This window comes from Peromyscus eremicus, chromosome 1, assembly GCF_949786415.1.
Source record: "Peromyscus eremicus chromosome 1, PerEre_H2_v1, whole genome shotgun sequence".
In the NCBI taxonomy this organism is placed as follows: Eukaryota; Metazoa; Chordata; class Mammalia; order Rodentia; family Cricetidae; genus Peromyscus; species Peromyscus eremicus.
The window spans coordinates 76,490,697-76,509,749 of NC_081416.1; the positions used below are offsets into that span (position 1 = coordinate 76,490,697).

General features: G+C 43.7%; 1 long non-coding RNA gene and 1 other non-coding gene across 2 annotated transcripts; one reads left to right on the top strand and one right to left on the bottom strand.

Annotated features, from left to right (window-relative positions):
* The first annotated feature begins 2,390 nt into the window (after window positions 1-2,390).
* LOC131899603 (uncharacterized) lies at window positions 2,391-3,628 on the top strand. Its single transcript, XR_009376107.1, has 2 exons — window positions 2,391-2,822; window positions 3,389-3,628. It is a non-coding gene; the product is annotated as an uncharacterized LOC131899603 (long non-coding RNA).
* Window positions 3,629-4,578: 950 nt separating this feature from the next.
* Window positions 4,579-4,652, bottom strand: LOC131903247 (small nucleolar RNA SNORD2). The gene has a single exon (XR_009377487.1). It is a non-coding gene; the product is annotated as a small nucleolar RNA SNORD2 (small nucleolar RNA).
* Between the last annotated feature and the right edge of the window lie 14,401 nt (window positions 4,653-19,053).

Below are 19,053 nucleotides of genomic sequence, written 5' to 3' on the forward strand. Positions count from 1 at the left end.
TCAATACTATATTCCAGAAAATCGTCATGCTCTATCTATAAACCTGCAGCGTCTCCTGTATGAGTGATGAACCTTCCAGCATAGTAGTTCTCAACTTCAGGGAGGAGAGTCAGCTTGACAGCGTCTGGGACCCAGAGTCCTTCGCTCTTCTGCTTCATTGCTCCAGTTCTTAGCTCCACCTCAGAGTGACGAGGTGACAGCCAGTGTACGAGTCTGTGTTCTCGTTAGAAGGAAAAGGGGGGAGGGAAAAAGGGGGACCCTTCCCATCAGCTTGAAGCCTGTCAGAGAAATGTGAAGAATCTTCATTCAGGGAGGCCACGGCTGAGGTCAGGGCCACTTATCATTGCAAAGATACTTGGAATTGTATTTCTGAATCTGGCCCCATAGCAACCTCAGATACAAACAGAATTCTGTAACCAAGGAGGAAGTACTCGGGCCAAGGAGAGGGCAAGCACAGACTGCCTGCTGGGGCTTCCATTTGGAGCACAGGTAGTTTCTTCATGGGCCTTCACCTCTGGCTCACACCGATGTGGACCACCTCACAGTGGCCTGGAGCCTTGGGTGTGTATGTTCTAGTTTAGTTTCATTTCAATTTTCAATTAACATTTCGTGTTTTTATAAACTGAGCAGTGCATTTCTGTGGCTCCAAAGGTGTCAAAGGGTGCTCTCTAGCCATGAATCATGCATCCATGGATGCAGCTAGCCTTGGATTAAAAATATCTGAAGAGGCATGACTTTAATCCCACTACTCTGGAGGCAGAGACAGGCACAGCTCTGTGAATTCAAGGCCAGCCTGGTCGTCATGAGTTCCAGTCCAGCGAGGTCTACACAAACAAAGAGAAGAAACTATCCGGAGAAGACATTGCTTCTGTACCGAGCATGTGCAGTCTTGCTGGCCACTGGCATCATCTGCTCAGCACTACAGCCTGGCTTCTATTCAATGGTGTTTTCCTGGTAGGAATGAATTAGTTACGTTCTCTCCTTGCTGTGACAAAAATATGTGTCAAAAGCAACTTCAGGAAGGAAGGGCTTGTTTCGGCTGCAGTTTGAGGGTGAGTCTTTCATGGTGGGGCCGTCTGAGGCAATGCTCACATGGCATCCACAGTCAGAGAGCAGACAGGGAGGAACACTGGTGCTCAGCTCACTTTCTCCAGCTCACAGGGTGGTGCCACCCACATTCAGGCTCTATCTTCCCTTCCCTGCTCTCTTAAACCTTTCTAGAGACACCCTCTTAGATGCAGCTGGAGTGTGTGTGTGTTCCCATAGTGATTCTAAGTCCCATTAAGTTGGCCATGAAGCTTCACCACAGCAAGGAGGTGCCATGACTGTTCCAGAGTTGATCTAAGGCACCGGGAGGACTTTGTAGGCTACATGTAAACACCAGGCCACTTTACACTTTGGTATCTTCAGCCTCCCAGGATTCTGAGGGACAAATGTCCATGGAAAAAAATTTCCCTCCCATTTCATCCCTAACAACCAAGTCCTTGTCCCAAGCACAGTTGATATTATTATCAAGTAATTGTCCAGTGAGATGGCTCAGTGGACAAAGATGCTTGTCGCCATGTCCCATGACCTCAGGTTGATGCCCCAGCTCCCACATGGTAGAAGGAGAGACCCAACTCCTGAAAACTGTCTCTGATGTCCACACTCTTGCTGTGGCATGTGTAAGCACACACACTCTCTCTCAATAAAGTAAATAAACAAAAATAAATGTTAAAAATGGTTTACAGTCACCCAGGTATGTTGACTCATGCCTATAATCTCCATACTCAGAGTGCTGAGGCAGAATGATTGTGAGTTTGAGGCCAGCCTGGACTACATAAATCCTGTTTTATCAAAAAGGCAAAAATACAGATTTTTCTATGACTGTAGAAGCAAACGCACATGCGTGCTTATTCCCACCCTTCTTTACGTACACGGTATCATTCTGACCGTTTGTATCCGGCAGTTTTCACTTTACACTCACTTCCTCCTCGCCTGCCATTTATAGTCTGTCATTTAACGTTACCTGTGGCAAATTGATCCAGGAATATTAAATAGAAAATTCTAGAAACAAACAACTCATAATTTTTAAATGGATGCTATTCTGAATCGTGTAATGATTCTACCCTGCCCTGTCTAAGACATGTGTTGTCCCTTTGTCTAACTGAAGACAAGGATAGCTCCTGTAAATCACTTAGTAACTGGCTCAGTTTGCAGATGAAGTGTGGTGTGGTGTAGTTCATTCTCGGCAGGATACATGATTTCAGTTAGCCTTTGGCTGTCTTGGAATGTAACGTGTGGATAACGTGCGGATAAGGGCATTTTACGGATTGTGTAAGTAGCATCTTGTAGATTACCTAAGAATTTTTTTTTTTTCTTTTTGTTTTTTGTTTTTTGAGACAGGGTTTCTCTGTGTAGCTCTGGTTGTCCTGGAACTTACTCTATAGGCCAGACTGGCCTTGAACTCAGAGATTCCTGCCTCTGGTGCACCACCACCTCTGGGCTCACTTCTTTTTGAGACAGGATCTTTCCATGAAGCCCGTACTGGTTCTCAGCTGACAGGTTTTTAGAGGCTGTCTGCTGTCTCCCAGGATGAGGGGAGCTAGGGTACTGCAGGGACAGTGTGCCCCTTACCCCCGTACTGCCACTTTGGGACCAGGCCTCTGGCCTCCTGCAGGAGCCCCGCCCGCCACCGCCTCTGCGCTCAGTCCTAAACGGAGCAGCAGGTGTGAGAAGCTGCTCCCACCACCCAGGTGGGGGAGGGGTGGGAACCAAGAAAAGCCTCGAGTAAGACGCGAACTGAGGCCCTCGTGGGGAGGCCTCTCCGAGGGAGGCAGACGGTGAGTCATGTCAGGGCAGTATGAAAAGTGTGAGGGTATGTAGAAGCTAGTGTGTAGGTGGCTGTGGGAGGCTGCAGAGTCGCCCAGATTCACAGGGGACACAACACAGCCCATGATGGAGAGGCCCAGAGTCAGGAAGATTCAACACTTTGTAGCTGCGTGACCTTCAGCAAGCAATTTACCTCCCATACCTCACTTTCTCCATCTGCAGTATCGGGCTAATCCCACATCATCTACATCCCAGCTAGATTACCTCTGAGCACTAACCTACTTTCTTTATTGGATTCGGGGGTACCTCCTACCTCCAGCCCATTCAACAAAGTGCGGTTTCCTCCTGTTAGAGGTGGGGTGGGGTGGGGTGGGGACAAACAGGACACATCTATGGAGAATCTGCTCTGAGGACTTCAACTTCTTAAAGCGCTGCACAGACCTGTTTTACAGTTGAGAAAATTAGCCCCCCACAGGTACCCGTTAGCTAGCACCGCCGTGGAGGCTGCCTTCAAACCTCGTTTGTCTCGCTGCCCCTAGAGTCTGTCTGTCTGTCTGTTGTCTGTCTGTTGTTCCAGAGCAAGGAAACACCAAGGTTCAAATGTGGGCACGTTTTCTACTTCAAGGAAGAAAAGAAGAAGAAGGGAGATAAATCGAAAGCTGCGCCCCGAGGTCTGACTTCCTTGCAAGGAGCTCGTGGAAGCGGACGCTACCCGACGTCAACAGACACCAGCCGTTAGGAAAAGGCAGTGGGTAGTGCATGTGCCTTCCCTGGGCCTGCGACAAGGATGAGAACGCTATAAAATACCTTAACTTGACCCTTGGGTCTCCATTTAGTTTGTGTTATAAAACACTTTACTTTTTATTTATTTATTTTTTGCTTTTGGTAGTGTTTTTTGAATTTAATTTATTTTATTTAATTAAAATTTTTCTTTTATTTTACATATCGGCCACAGTTTCCCCTCCCTCCTCTCTTTCTGTATCCCCCCCTTCCCATCTACCCCTCTCACATCCACACTTATAAAATGATCAGGTGGGTGTGGTGGCACATGCATTCCTTTGATCTCAGCACTCTGGAAGCATAGGCAGGTGAGTCTCTTGCGTCGAGGAGAGACTAGTCTACATAGTGAGTTACAGGTCAGACAGGAATTAGCCTTAAAAAATTACCTATGTGGGCTGGAGAGATGGCTCAGTGGTTAAGAGCACTGATTGCTCTTCCAGAGGACCTGAGTTCGATTCGCAGTACCCACATGGCAGCTCACACCTGTCTGTAACTCCAGTTCCAGGGGACCTGACACCCTCACACAGATACACATGCAGGCAAAACACCAATGTACAGAAAATAAAAATAAATAAATAATTAAGAATTACTTATAAAGGTAGCAGGTTTTGAAGATTTAAAATCCCTTCAGATAAAGTGATAAAGACAAAGGTAACGCCGGGTGGTGGTGGCACAGGTCTTTAATCTCAGCACTCAGGAAGCAGGGGAAGGTGAATCTTCAAGGCCAGCCTGGTCTACAGAGAGTTCCAGGACAGCCAGGGCTACACAGAGAAACCCTGTCTCTAAAACAAACTAAAACAAAATGAAGGTAACAAACTTAGAACTTGTATCTATGAGATGTGCTAAGGTTCTAAGTTTAGGGACCACATCCCAGAGGAGGTGACACCTCTGACTTGTCCCAGGGGCACCTACATTATCTAGGTTACAGCAGACAATGGGAACTCTTATTTTAGAGAGGCAGCATGATCTTTTTTTTTCTTTCAAAGTAAGTGATCAGCAAGAGTGTCTCTTCATTTCAGGTCAGTCCCGAAAGATGATTGCCGATTGCCATCATTTCACATGATCTTTTTCTTTTAAGTGTGTGTGTGTGTGTGTGTGTGTGTGTGTGTGAGAGAGAGAGAGACAGAGAGACAGAGAGAGAGAGAGAGGAGAGAACGAGCATGTAGGCTACAGGTTGACATCAGTTCCTCAATTTCTTCTCCACCTTAGTTCTCTAAGACAATCTCTTACTGAACCTGGGGCTCATTGATTGGATAAACTAATTGGCCAGCAAGAACCAAGCATCCTGACTCCGCCATGTTACACAGAATGTGATCTTGACATAAAATTGACACACACAGCAAACCAAGGAACAAATGACAAGAACCAAACAAACCACGACAAACATGAGAAGCCGAGAGACTCTGCAGACAGCTTCCCTATACTCTCAGTGAAATGTCAGGTAACGTCCAACTGAGCCAGGCATGTTGGCACACAGCTCTGTTTTTTGTCTTTTGTTTGTTTTTGTTTGTTTTGAGACAGGGTTTCTCTGTGTAGCTTTGCGCCTTTCCTGGAACTCACTTGGTAGCCCAGGCTGGCCTCGAACTCACAGAGATCCGCCTGCCTCTGCCTCCCGAGTGTTGGGATTAAAGGCGTGTGCCACCACTGCCCCGCGGTACACAACTCTGATACCAGCAGTGGGGAGACTGAGCAGAAAGACTGAGGATTTGAGTTCACCTTGAGTGACAGAGACTCTGTGTACATATTTTATATTTCCATCTAATATAAAAGTATTAGAGGGAAAATATGAGAAACTACCTTATGAAAAATTGGAGGCCAAGCTACACTTGCAAGTAGGGCAGGCAAGTCGCTGTCTTCAGGGCAGTCCTTATAGACTCAGAACAGTAAGACAGCTGAGAAAGGAAAAGAGCATGAAAAAGCAGTTTATAAAGAAGCAAGTTCAAACAGCAAATAAATACACAACAGATTCCCAACCTCCCCAGGGGCCAGGGAAATGCAAATCAAAGTGCCAGAGAGGCGTGTGCAGTGACCATCAGGCAGAAGGTGGGGTGTATGGAGGGCCACAGCTTCTGCTGCTGGCAGAAATGCTGGAAAGCGGGTGGATATAGGCCAACGTGGCAGCATTGGCATGTAATATTAGCAATAGGAAGGTGGGCTGGAAGGACTGAGTTTAAGCCTAGACTGGCCTATACAGAGAGACCCTGTCTCAAAAAATACAACAAAAGACACAACAACAAGAAACCCCGTTTGAAAAAGGACAAAAAGTGATGAGCGAAGGTGTCGGCCCGGACAGACAAGAGGCAAAAGCCGTAGCAGGCACTTTGGAAACTGATGTGGCAATAGCTTATAATAGCAATAGAAAGGTTTTTGGTAAGCTTTCAGATAACCTATACACCAGTTATTGGGGAAACACAGGGACAATGCAATCTACAAAAACAAGAGAAAACCGAGTAAGAGCAGACAGTTGCTCAGAGGGACTGGAGATTCGACACAGGAAAGAGAAGACGCTCTTCAGGGAGCGTTAAGAGAAAGATGCCCCGAACCACAGGTGTGGGGGCAGGTGGCTTGGCTCCCTGCAGGGCAGGAACCTAAGCAGAGACATGGGATGAAATTTGCAAACCACCTAATCTACCTGAGCTGTCAAGAAATGATTTAGAGAACTGGCAGAGAGTTTGAGGTTGAGCTAAAAGTAAGCACACTGCTATTCTAAGAGAATAAAAAAAAGCATCCAGTAAAAGTTTCTCAAGATAGAATTACTTCCTGGGTCTACTGTAATGTTTTTAGCTGTCATATTACAATTAAAAGCTTACCAGATAGCTCTTTTTAATGGTGTCCCAGCATTTTCTTTGAACTTGACCGATTCTATAATGGAAATTCTTTGTATTAAATACAAAGCTATTTACCGAGTGATCAAATTTTGGCTTTGAGGCAAGCACCAGGCCTGCATATGTCTGCGCCAGGTCCTCTGCATACATGTTGCGGCTGTTAGCTTGGTGTTTTTGTGGAATTCGCAACAGTGGGAGTGAGTGTGTCTCTGATTCTTTTGCCTGCTCTTGGGACTCCTTTCCTACCACTGAGTTGCCTCGTCCAGCCTCGATGTGAGGGCTTTTGCTTTGTCTTATTGGATCTTGTTTTGTCGTGTTTGGTTGCATCTTGGAGGCTTGCTCTTTTCTGAAGGGAAATGGAAGGGGAGTGAATCTGTGGGGAGAAGGGAAGTGGGGGGGAGGGCTGGAAAAAGTGGCAGGGGGGAACTGTGGTCAGGATAAAAGAAGAATCTATTTTCTTTTTTTTTTTTTAACTTAATGTTTTTATTGATTATTTGGAAATTTCACATCGTGCACCCTGATCCTGTTCACTTCCCAGTCCATCCCCATCCTTATAACCCCGCCCAAAACAAAAGAAGAAAAAAAATACCAAGTCCAATGGTGTTGCCCATGTACTCACTGGAGCATGGTCAAACTCCCAGTGATCAGCCTCTTAAAGATAACCGAAGAATCTATTTTCAATAATAATAATAATAATAATATTACCAGTGAGGAAAAAAGAAATTAGTAATCCTAGGAAAACAAAATAGCACAAGAAAGGCAGCTATAATTGTAAAATCTTATAACAGTGTTCACTGTGATTCTTGGGCACACAAAACATTTCCCATCAAATGAAGGAAGTTTTCAGTCATTTTTTTATTGTTTTTTTTTTTAATTAATTTTTTTGAGGCAAGATCTCTTTATTCTATTTAGCCCTGGCTGTCCTGGAATTCACAGAGTGATGCCAGATTAGGCATCTCAGTGCTGGGATTAAAGGTGAGCAACTCAGATCCCCCCACCCCCACAAGACTTCTTACTGGCTATTTGTACTTCTTTTGGATTGTCAGTTCACTGGCCCATTTATTGACTAGATGATTGTTTTGGTGTTTACATTCTTGATACCTAAAGCATAGCTGTGACAGGCCCCCTCAGCCTGTCTCCTCACTCTGCTTATGGTTTCCTTCACAGAGCAGGTTTTCCTCTTTCCCCTCCTCCCCCTCATATGTGAGAAGCTTTTATTTACTTATTTTTAAAATTATTACATTTAGTGTGTGTGTGTGTGTGTGTGTGTGAGCATGTGCATGCTGAGGCACAGGTATGGATGTCAGGGAACTACGAGGATTCTCCACACCATGTGGGTCTTGGTGATTGAACCCAGGTCCTCAGGCTTGGTAGCAAGTGCCTTTACCTGCTGGGCCATCTCACCTGCCCAAGAGAAGCTTTGACATTCTATGCAAATGCTTGGGACAGTTTTCTGTGCTATTGGAATCCTTCCGGAAAGGCCTTGCCTTTGCTCATATCTCAAGATGTTTTCCTCTATTAAAGTCTCAGTTCTTACATCAAGCTTTGTTCACTCCTAGTTGACTTTTTGTGTAAGCTGAGAAGTATAGTTTCAGTTTCGTACTTTCTATTGTGAGAATCCAGTTTTCCCAGCTGTTTTACTTAGGCTTTCTATTGCTGTGACTAAAGCCATGATCAAAAAGCAAGTTGGGCAAGAAAGGGTTTATTTGCCTTACATTTCCATACTGCTGTTCATCATTGAAGGAAGCCAGGACAGGAACTCAAGCAGGGCAGGAACCTGGAGGCAGGAGCTGATGCAGAGGCCAGGGAAGGTGCTGCTCACTGGCTTGCTTCCCCTGGCTTGCTCAGCCTGCTTTTTTATAGAACCCAGGACCACCAGCCCAGGGCTGGTATCACCCACCATTAGCTAGGCCCTCCCCCATCAATCACTAATTGAGAAAATGCCTTACAGCTGGATCTCATTGGAAGCATTTCCTAAACTCAGGCTCCTTCCTCTCTGATGACTCTAGCTTGTGTCAAGTTGACACACAAATCCAGTCAGTACAACTGACCCCTTGTCAGCTTGACACAAACACATTACTATTAAGCCACAATCCTTTATTCATTGGTGGGGACTAAATGGTGTCCATTGCTGCTCAACAAAGTTCCAGCATTTTGATATTTTGGCCACACTTCTACAGAACATTTTAACTTTGATTTTTAATGATTCTCACTATTAATGCCCTTCCCTTTGGGAATTTTCTGTGAACTTTGGTAAAGTATAAAAAATGTGTACAATGGTAGCCTCTCTAAACAAAAGAACTCTTTGGAAAAAAATCCCCACCACCGTGGAACCAGGAATCCCATTGTGCCCTCCTAATTACACCAAGAACAGAAAAAGTTAGAGATTTACTAGACACACCTGACCCCAAGGATGAAATGCCTGCAATTCAGATCCCAAGCCTGAGGCCAGTAAGGGCAAGAGTTCAGTTAATAAGTGTAGAGAGATCAGAATGTGCAGTATAGTGGGGAAAGGGTAAGACATCAGGACCTTCCCTTTTGGGAGCCTGTGAGGGTAACAGGCCCATATAGTAAGACACGAAGGGATACAATTAGGGAACAGCTCAGGGCTTATCCCCTTGAGGAATGAAAATTGCTCTTAAATTGTAGTGTAGCGTCTGCTCCCCAGAAGAAGTCCTTTCCCCAAAGCCAGGCATTTGATATAGGGGTCTCAGTTCCCTTGGGGGCTTGAGGAAAGTTCCTGCTTGCTAAAGCAGTCCTTCTTATCTTTGGCAAGAGGAACTTGTGGCCCTTCCATTAACATATGACTGGTGCCTGTTGTCAAGGTCCATGCTATATTCCTCAACCCCTGACCTCAAGCCACACCCCAGCTCACATGCCCCTTGTCTCCTGTTTAATCCTCTGTGCAATAAAAGGTGTATGTAGTCTTTTTCAATAACTCACTGGCAGCCATCCTGATTCGCCCTTAGACTGTCCCCCCACCCCCAACTCTACACATCCTCTTTGAGACCTGAAGCCCTGCCAAAGCAAGTCTCTGGCAATTCATCTCCAAGACCTCACATCAAAATCACAAATAATCTTAAAAGTCCCACGGTCTTTACAAATTCAAACATTAAAATTTCAGTCTTTAAAATAGTCAATCTCTTTTAAAAATTCAAGTCATTTATCTGTGGGCTCCTTTAAAAATAAAAATTAAATTAAATACCTTCTTCAAGAGGAAACAACTATCACAATTTGAACCAAGCAAAATCAAATTCCAACAGTATAAATAACTCTGTTCAATTATCTGAGATTCACTTCACAATCAAAATTCCAACTACCCAACGTCTGGTATCCACTCATGATCTTCTGGATCCTGCAAAGGGCTTGGGTCACTCCTCCAGCTCTGCCCTCTGGCACACACAGCTTGTCTTCTAGACTCCGGTTGGTTGGCTCCACTCCACTCCACTCCTGCTTCTGTTCTTGGTGGTCTTACTGGCTGCTAGCACCTGCTCAGGATCCTGACGTCATCTTACATAAAGTCCCCTTTAAGAGAAACCCCCCCCTTTCTATTCCCACGAAGTGTGCACCCTCCCCTCCCCCCAAAATAAACTCTCAACGTGGACATGTGTCTACGTGGTATGAGTGACTTTCCACCTGCTCCATGCCACAGCCTGCTGCTGCGTCTGCATGGTGTGTTTTCCTCACCCCCTGGGGCGCCTTGGCCCAACCTGCCAAGGCCTCCTGTGAGCCTTATAACATTGGTGCTGTGTGACTCGGCAGGTTCCCCCTGGCATTTTCTCCTACCCGCCTGCAGTCTGAGAAATGCTGGGACCCTGTGCCTTCCAGCTGGAGGATCGCTGGGACTCTTCATCCTCTCGGTAGGCCCCTCCCTTCTGAACATTTTGCACGAGTGAGGATTCAGGATCTGTGTCTCCATAGTGGTTTCTCAGCTTTTCGTAAGCCCCAGTCTTCGGCGACCACATGCTCTTTGGCCTAACATCCTTATTCTCTGTTTGCCTACGGACCACTGAGTGGCTTGTGCCATTTATTCATTCTCACTTAATCTCTGGGACGCCAGAGACTTTAGCTATTGGATCTACCCCGCTCAAGGAAAATGCTGCTTATCCATTGGTCGTTAGCTGCCTCCCACCATGGCTACAGCTTAGCATGTCTTGCAGCAGGATGCTCCTGCACCTTGGAAACTCTACGCCTCCTGCTATTTGTTGAGCAATGTTATTCATTAAGCAGTGCTGTTTACCGTGGGAGAAAAGCCACGAGGTACAACAGAGCCCGCCATAAAAGTTTATTAAGGGAAGGGAACAGAAAGGGTGCTTAGGCGCATGGAAGGATCATGCAGGAAGAGAGGGGAGGGATGAATGGGACCTGCTTTTTATAGTCCCATCCCCCACCCCTACCTCCCCACGCTCCCACTCTCCATCCCCCTGCACATGCGCATATTATGTGATCACGCAGGCACAGATTACATAGTATGTAAGGCTCTGGGATGACTAAGCGTCTTGCCAGCACATGCTCGGTCATGGGGGAGTGGCTAGGAATTTTAACACCTCCCCCTTTTCTATTTTGCTTCTCTGTCCTGTTCGCTTGTCTCCCAGCTCTAGCCTGCTAGATGCTCCCGTACCACCTGCTCCCTGTTTCTGTGCCTGCTGCCATCTCAGGCTTTTGCTCAAAACGTCCCGTTCTCCTGTTCTGTCCTCTCTGCCCCTCCCTCCTGCAGCTGCCACACCATCTCCCTCTGGTTAGCTCTGTTAAAAGTTTATTTCGTGTGTACAAATGGAATGTGTGACTGACATGGCCATGTGACTGTGTTTCTGACTGATTTTGAATGCTTGAGATTCTGTATTCCATATCTGTTCCATTTATCTTACAAAAAAAAAAAAAAAAAAAAGGCATGTGGTCCATTGCCACATTTGGTAAAAGCAATCAAATGGTCAGGGGCCATTTTTACTGAGGGCAGCAAAAAAGTCACTTCCTGTCTGTGGCTCAAGCATTGGGCCGTCTGTGTGTGGGGGAGGTCAAGAAAGCTCCGTCTTGCCACACATTGTTTTATGGGGACAAGGACTGGAGCCTCTGGTCTCAGCCTGGCCTCGACCTGGCGCTCCTTCGAGGCTGCTTAAGCACTGTGTGGGCAGGGCCCAGAGACTTATCCTCTCTCTCCCTCCCGGGTTCTCAGGCATCATCGGTGGCCACATGCTGGCGATATGGCCAACTTGCCTCTCATTTTATAAATTAAAAAAAAAAAAAAGCTTACTTTTCTTAAAGCTACTAGATCTCTTGACAAAAATAAATGATTTAAATGCTTCAAATTACTTTCCCCTTCTATGATATTGTTATATTAAGATTTTTAACTCTTTCTCTTCCTTCATTCTCATCCCTAGGGACCAGTCTCTGCCCCCTTCTCTACCCCTTCTCTCCCTTCCCTTCAATAAACCTCCCACATGGAAAAAGAAAAAAAAAGATTTTAAAATTTCAGATTTTTAACATTAATAGAGTTTTGATGCAGTTTGGGTCACAAACTCAGGATTTTGAATTTTCTTTGGTTGTCTTCCAAATATAAACTTATAGGTATGAGTTTACTGCTGTTTTGCAGATACCCATTACCTGCTTTTTATGTTCTTTTATAAAATAAAAATTGATACAAGCTTCAAAGAATCAAAAGAAATCATAAAACTTAGATCCACTTTACAGAGGTCAAAAGAACTCCAGATAAATGAGTTTTCCTCACCTATCTATTCCTGAGGATGGTATTTTTTTCTCCCCTCCCTAATTACTAAGACTATGGGTCTGAAAGTTTCAAATAAGTTCATAAATTTTAACTCTCATCTCTAGTCTATATCTGTTTCAGCAGGCTTCTATTTGGCTGACTGACACATCCAGGCATCCGCTACTGACTTCAGCCTCTGAGCCATGAACTTACTGAAAGCTGATATAGACCAAGCTAGCTGACGTGAATGCTCCTTGTTCATAGCTGGATCAAATAGATGCTTCTGATTAATACCCTAGGTTCCCTAAATGCCTAAATTCCTTCCTTACCTTTGATTAGCCTTTCAGCCTCGCTGGGCTCTTACCATCTGTGCCCCGTTTCAGCTTGAAGCAGTTATGGAAGAGAATATGTCATCCTGTGCTCCCTGCTCCCAAAACAGGCTAAAAGTCTAAGTTAATGGTAAACCTCCTGGTATAGGGAACAAAATGACTACCTAATGCCTATTGGTATACTGGAAAACTGGACTCATAATTGTCAATTGATAGATTTATTAACTAAAATGATTTATGCAATAAGACACATGACCTTCTTTATGCAGAACCAAAGAGGTATTTATGACTTTAAGAAATTATTATTTCTATATAAATCATTCAGGATTATAATCTGGCTGTACTCAAAGATCAGAACTACAGGGCCTTAAAAATGATAATAGATGCAGATATCACTGCCAATGGCTTAAAAGTGTCTCTCCCTACTCAAGGTCTATTCAGGTTTAAGAATGTAAGCCTCCTTGTCCTTGCTAAATTTATCTGTTCAGATTACCAAAAGCTAACTTAGAGATTTACACCTCTAGAGAATGTAAATAAATGATGACATATGTTTGATAAATAAGACATTTGATAAACAAAATATATATGCTATAATGGAGTTTCTGATTCCCTGAGAGGGTCCTTTTCTCAGAGGGTTCTTTTCTCAGAGTTGGGCCACACCCCAACTCACAAGCCCCTTTTCTCCTGGGATCTTTCCCCTGTCACTCTTCTTTGCCTTCTCAGGAGACAGTAAGTCCTAGTCTTATGAAAGCTGCTGACATATTGGAGACTTAGAGAACACTAGTCAGTCATTCATACCTAACGGACAGACCACCCTCAAATGCTCAGAGATCTGCAGAATATGGCATTTAAAATGTTTGATTAAAAAGCTTTTCATGATAGAGAGACAGGCTGGCTCCTGGTAGCACCTTTATTTCCTCCAAAGAAGATGGATGGGCACGGAAGAGCCTCCACCCAGAACTTGCTCCAGAGTGGCAGCACCAGCCACTGAGATGGGCACAGAAGAACCTTGACTGCTGCCAGGGCCTTCTTCAGACCACGGACAACAGGACTCTGGAACCCATTGCCTCACTTCTGCCTAGACAAGGTAGGCTGGTCCTTCCCACAAGTTCCTACCCCACAACTGTCAGATCTTCTGAGGCCTGGCAGCTGAAGACTGATGTTGCCCTGAGACCTCTGACCTCAACAACCCTGGGGTGGCTGTCTAGGTAGCCAGCAGGTAAGTCTCTGTCACTCTCAATCGCTAACTCAGGTAAAATGTATCCTTCTCAGATCTCTGATGCCATTTGATAACCAGGCTTTGCTTCAACTGCCTTCTCAGTTCTCTGTGTAAAATTCACAGGTCTCATTCTCCTAGGGCTAATACTGCTCTCAGTGTCTTCTGGTGAATTGGATAAAAAGAAACAGCTTTAAGATTTGTTTATATGAAGATAAGAAAGCTGTCTCACTTCTGTTCACTCACTTACCTTTCTCAGACCTGATGATGTTTGACAATTTTAACAGCTCTCCCCCAACTCCAAGGTTTCTGTGGGCCGAGCTTTTAGAGACAGGCTAGCATTGGAGAGGGTAGGGAAGCCTCCTTCCTCCTTCACTTACCCAACCACTTCCATTCAGTAAATTTCCTCTAGTTATAGATTTAAAGATGTGTTTCATTGGGCTGAATCCAGGCCCTAAAAAATGTTCATGCCTTTTAACCTTGTAGACCAGGCTGGTCTTGAACTCAGATCTGCCTGCCTCTGCCTCCTGAGTGATGGGATTAAAGTTGTGTGCTACCACCACCTGGATAGATGCTGATCTCTTCTTAATCACTACAAATTTCTTAACTCCAGCTGACCAGCATCAAGTATCCTAGCAAAGCAAAATTTTGCTTTAGTAGTTCTGGTATCTAGTTAATCACAGCTGATTTTTCAGCCCCAGGTAACCAGAACCACAGAATCTTAATTCAAAATAACAAATGGGTCTGACAGAGGCTTTAAACTTCCCTCTGAAACTTCACAAGCCAAGCCTTCGTCTTCTGCACTGTTCTCAACATTCTTATCTTCCAAGCTCCTAAAGAACATTCCACTGAGCTCTTAACACTCAATGGCTCTTCTAGCCACAATCCTCCCCAAAACATGGTCAGGTCAGTCACAGCAATACCACACTGTGCTGGTACCAATTTGTCTTAGGATTTTTTTTTAACAATCAGTGATTTTTTTCTATTAAGAAAATTTTTTTCATTCGTTTTACACACCAATCAAAGATCCCCCTTTTGAGGCAGAGCTCCAGAAGTCCAGTCAAAGAGAGAAGAGGGATTCTATAAGCAAGTGCATCAGGATCATGATGGGGAAACCTGCAGAGATGACCAAACCAAACTAGTGGGAACTCATGAAAGTTGTCTTAAGATTTTTATTGCTGTGACTAAACACCATGTGCAAAAAACAAGTTAGGGAGGAAAGGATTTATTTAGCTTATACTTCTACATTGCTGTTCATTATTGAAGGAAGTCAGGACAGGAACTCAAACAGGACAGGAACTCAAACAGGACAGGAACCTGGAGGCAGGAGCTGATGCAGAGGCCATGGAGGGGTGCTGCTTACTGGCTTGCTCAGCCTGCTTTCTTGTAGAACCCAGGACCACCAGCTCAGGGATGGCACCACCCACAATGGGCTGGATCCTCCCTCATTGATCACTAATTGAGAAATGCCTTACAGCTGGATCTCATGGAGGCATGTAGGTTTTTGTTTTTTGTTTTTTGTTTTTTTGTTTTTTTACTCTTTGGGGGCCTGCCACCCAGCTCCCAAATAAATACACAGAGACTTTTTCTTACTTAGGAATGCCCAGCCTTAGCTTGGCTTGTTTCTAGCCAGCTTTTCTAACTTGAATTATCCCATTTTCTTTTAACTATGTTTTGCTTCTGGGCTTTTTACCTTTCTTTATTCTATACATCTTTCCTTCTTACTCTGTGGCTGGCTGTGAGGCTAGATAGCTGGCACCTGGTGTCCTCTCCTCTTTTTCTTACTCCTCACTCTTCTCTCTCTCTTTTCTAGATTTCTCCTCCTATTTATTCTCTCTGCATGCTAGCCCTGACTATTTCTCTTGCCTGCCTAGCTATTGGCTATTCAACTCTTTATTAGATCAATCAGGTATTCTAGGCAGGCAAAGTAACACAGCTTTACAGAGTTAAGCAAATGCAACACAAAAGAGTGTAACACATCTTTGCATCATTAAACAAATATTCACAGCATAAATGAATGTAACACATCTTAAGCTAATATTCCACAACAGAGGCATTTCCTCAACTGAGGCTCCTTCCCCTCTGATGACTCTAGCTTGTGTCAAATTGACACACAAAACCAGCCAGCACACCAGCCTTGTTTGTTAAGAGCTTGTCTCTTTTCCAGTATATTTTTGACACTTTATCAAATATTAGGTGGCTATAGCGTGGGGATCACTTTCTGGATCCTCAATTCTATTCCATTGGTCTGCATGACTGTTTCTGTGCCAATGCCGTATAGCTTTTGTTACTATGGATCTCTCACACAATCTGAGATTGGGGATTGTGATACCCTGAGTACTGCTCTTTCTGCTTAGGATTGCTTTGGAAACTTAAGGTCCTTTATGCTTCCATATGAATTGTATTTTGTGCATGTGTCTTTAACTCTATCAAAGACCCCATAGATAGATGTAATATTACCTAACCACAGAGATATCTTGCTGCCTGGACAGTCACCCAAAGTTCCTCTGCAATGTTGGGGCATCCATCTTTGGCCTACAGGCCTAGAATATCTGGCAGACTTTTCAGTGAAGCAGGAAATTTGAAGGACTGTCCTACCTTGCTTTGACAAAGTTCAGCAGTCACTTTCCTGTGGGTCCTGCATGTCCAGTTTATGTAGCATATTGTCAAGCAGTCAAGGCAAAGGCAGTTTTTTGCCCAAATGGCTAACCTTACCACAATGAAAGCAAATTCCTGTGAGTTTCTTTGATGCCCATCATCCTTTTATGAAGCAAATTGGTGCTGCCAGGAGCAGATGTGTCGCATTGTCACGAAAAAAGTTTAGGTTATTAAACATCTTAAATGCTGTATTCTGTAGGTCTTTGAAGTGTTTGAAAATTGTCTATCTGTCTAAAATACACCTTCTTAACCTTAAAAACATACCTAATGTGATTACAAGTTTGATTATTATAGATTAACTGCTAATCTCATTTCTCAATTGTACAATGCATTTTTAAATGAGCTGCATAAGCACAATACACCAAACAAGAGCAGAAACATAAACACAGTATAACAAAAACAACTTTAAATTTGCACCAATATATCAAAATCCAGGCCAGTGCAAAATATCTGAGATTAATAGTTGTCTTTTTGCCTGGTAGTGGTGGTGCATGCCTTTAATCCCAGCATTCGGGAGGCAGGGCCAGGCAGATCTCTGTGAGTTTGAGGCCAGCCTGGTCTACAGAGTGAGTTCTAGGACAGTTTCCAAAGCTATACAGAGAAACCTTGTCTCAAAAAAACCAAAAAAAAAAAGTTGTCTTTTTATCCTATATTCTTATATTTTCCTAAATGATAACAAACATCTATAACCCACCAAATAACCAAACACCACCCACACCCCAACTCTTGGGAATATGGGTGTCATGTTCTCCAGTCTGCTTCCTGTTGTCTGTGAGCAAAGCATCTTTTGGGGTCCCTGAGAAAATTGAGATAATGGCCAAGTCCTGGGAAGGCCAGTGGTAACCTTCATTGATAAATATCACCTGTCAAGTTTCATGAGCTCTCTCTTGATCAAACCTGATCCATATTAACCTGGAATGAATCTGAAGCCTCCTGTTTCCTGTGGAAACAAAAACAAAACCTCTTCCTCAAAGCATTTTTGACTTCCATTTGACAAATACATTTTTTGACTTCCATTTTAAAGTTAAGACATTCTTAAAATGCCTAGGCCAGTTTGTTTCAGCAGTCCTTTCAATCCCATGTCTCTTAGCAGCTGTCCTTTGTTTATCAACAACCACAAAATTAAAAATCAACACAATAACATACAGGATCCAGACTCCCTGCATATTTCCCATCTTTTGTGGCTTTTTCTTTCATATTATTTTTACTCTCTCTTTAAAGACATTATTATTTTTCAACTATTTACTTCTTTCTATGACTGTCTAATACCCATTTTCTTTTCTTTCTTAAGCCTCCACCATTGTTAAACACATTGGAACCTGTTTAGAGTTTTTTTCCCATCTGAATCTCTTTTATTTCATATCTCTTGTCTTTTTTTGACCACTTGAGCAAACTTTAAACTGCCAAGCTACAGCTGGGTCCTCCACCTGGCTCTATCAGCTGGCTCTGCCTGCTTTGGGGGTCATGAGAGCCAAGCCTGAAGCTTGAGGCCTAATTGGAGGTGTGTTTGACCAGAAATTGCATTCATACCCCCAGCTATGGAATGCAAGTGCCCTGCACTGTGGCAGGCAGTTTTTTAACTTAGTTTTTTGTTTCTATTTAATGTGAAAAGGGCTGTTTAAGTACTCTGATGTCAGCAGAGTTTCTTAAAGGAGTTGTGTCCTTTTTTTTTCTCTTCAGGTTTCTCAGGCTCTAGGTGGATATCCAAGAGCCTCACATTGGTATGCCAAAGTGTAGTTGTTTGTTTACTTTTTTGCTCTTTGGGGGCCTGCCACCCAGCTCCCAAATAATCACACATGGAGACTTTTCTTAGTTATAAATGCCCAGCCTTAGCTTGGCTTGTTTCCAGTCAGCTTTTCTTAACTTAAATGATCCCATCTATCTTTTGCCTCTGGGTTTTTATCTTTCTCTATTCTCTATACCTTTCTCTCTTTCTTACTCTGTTGCTGGTTGTGTAGCTGGGTGGCTGGCCCTTGATGTCCTCCTCTCCTTCTTCTTTTCTCACTCCTTGATCTCTCTTTCCCAGATTTCTCCTCCTATTTTATTCTCTCTGCCTGCCACCTCTGCGTATCCTTTCCCCTGCCTTGCTATTGGCCATGCAGCTCTTTATTAGACCAATCAGGTATTTAGGCAGGTAAAATAATATGGTTTCACAGAGTTAACAAATGCAGCATAAAAGAATGAAACACATCTTTACATCATTAAACAAATATTCCACAGCATAAACCAATGTAACACACCTTGAAATAATATTTCACAACATGACCTTGAATTTCTGATCCTCCTGCCACCACCTCCTGAATGTGGAGATTACTGGCATGACCATCATGTTCTGTTTATGCAGACCTGGAGATCAAACTGTGTTTTGTGCCCATTAGGTGAGCACTGTACCTGCTGAGCCATGTCTCTAGCCCAAGGCACTGAATTTTGTTTGCAATTTTGTGTCCTGTTACTTTGCTAAAACAGTTTGTCAGTCTAAGAGCATTTGGTAGAATATTTAGGGTCTTTTAAATATAGGACCATACCATCTAGAAATAGGGGTAATTTGACTTTTCCTTTTCTATTTGTATCCTTTTTAGATTTTGTTTTCTGCTTTTATCTTTTTCTTTTTTTGTGAAGACTTTAGGTTGCATTGAACAAGGGCATAAAGAACAGACACAGTTGTTCCATGCTATTTCCTCCCATTCAGGTTGATGTTGAACATAGGTTTGTCATGTATAGCGCTTATTA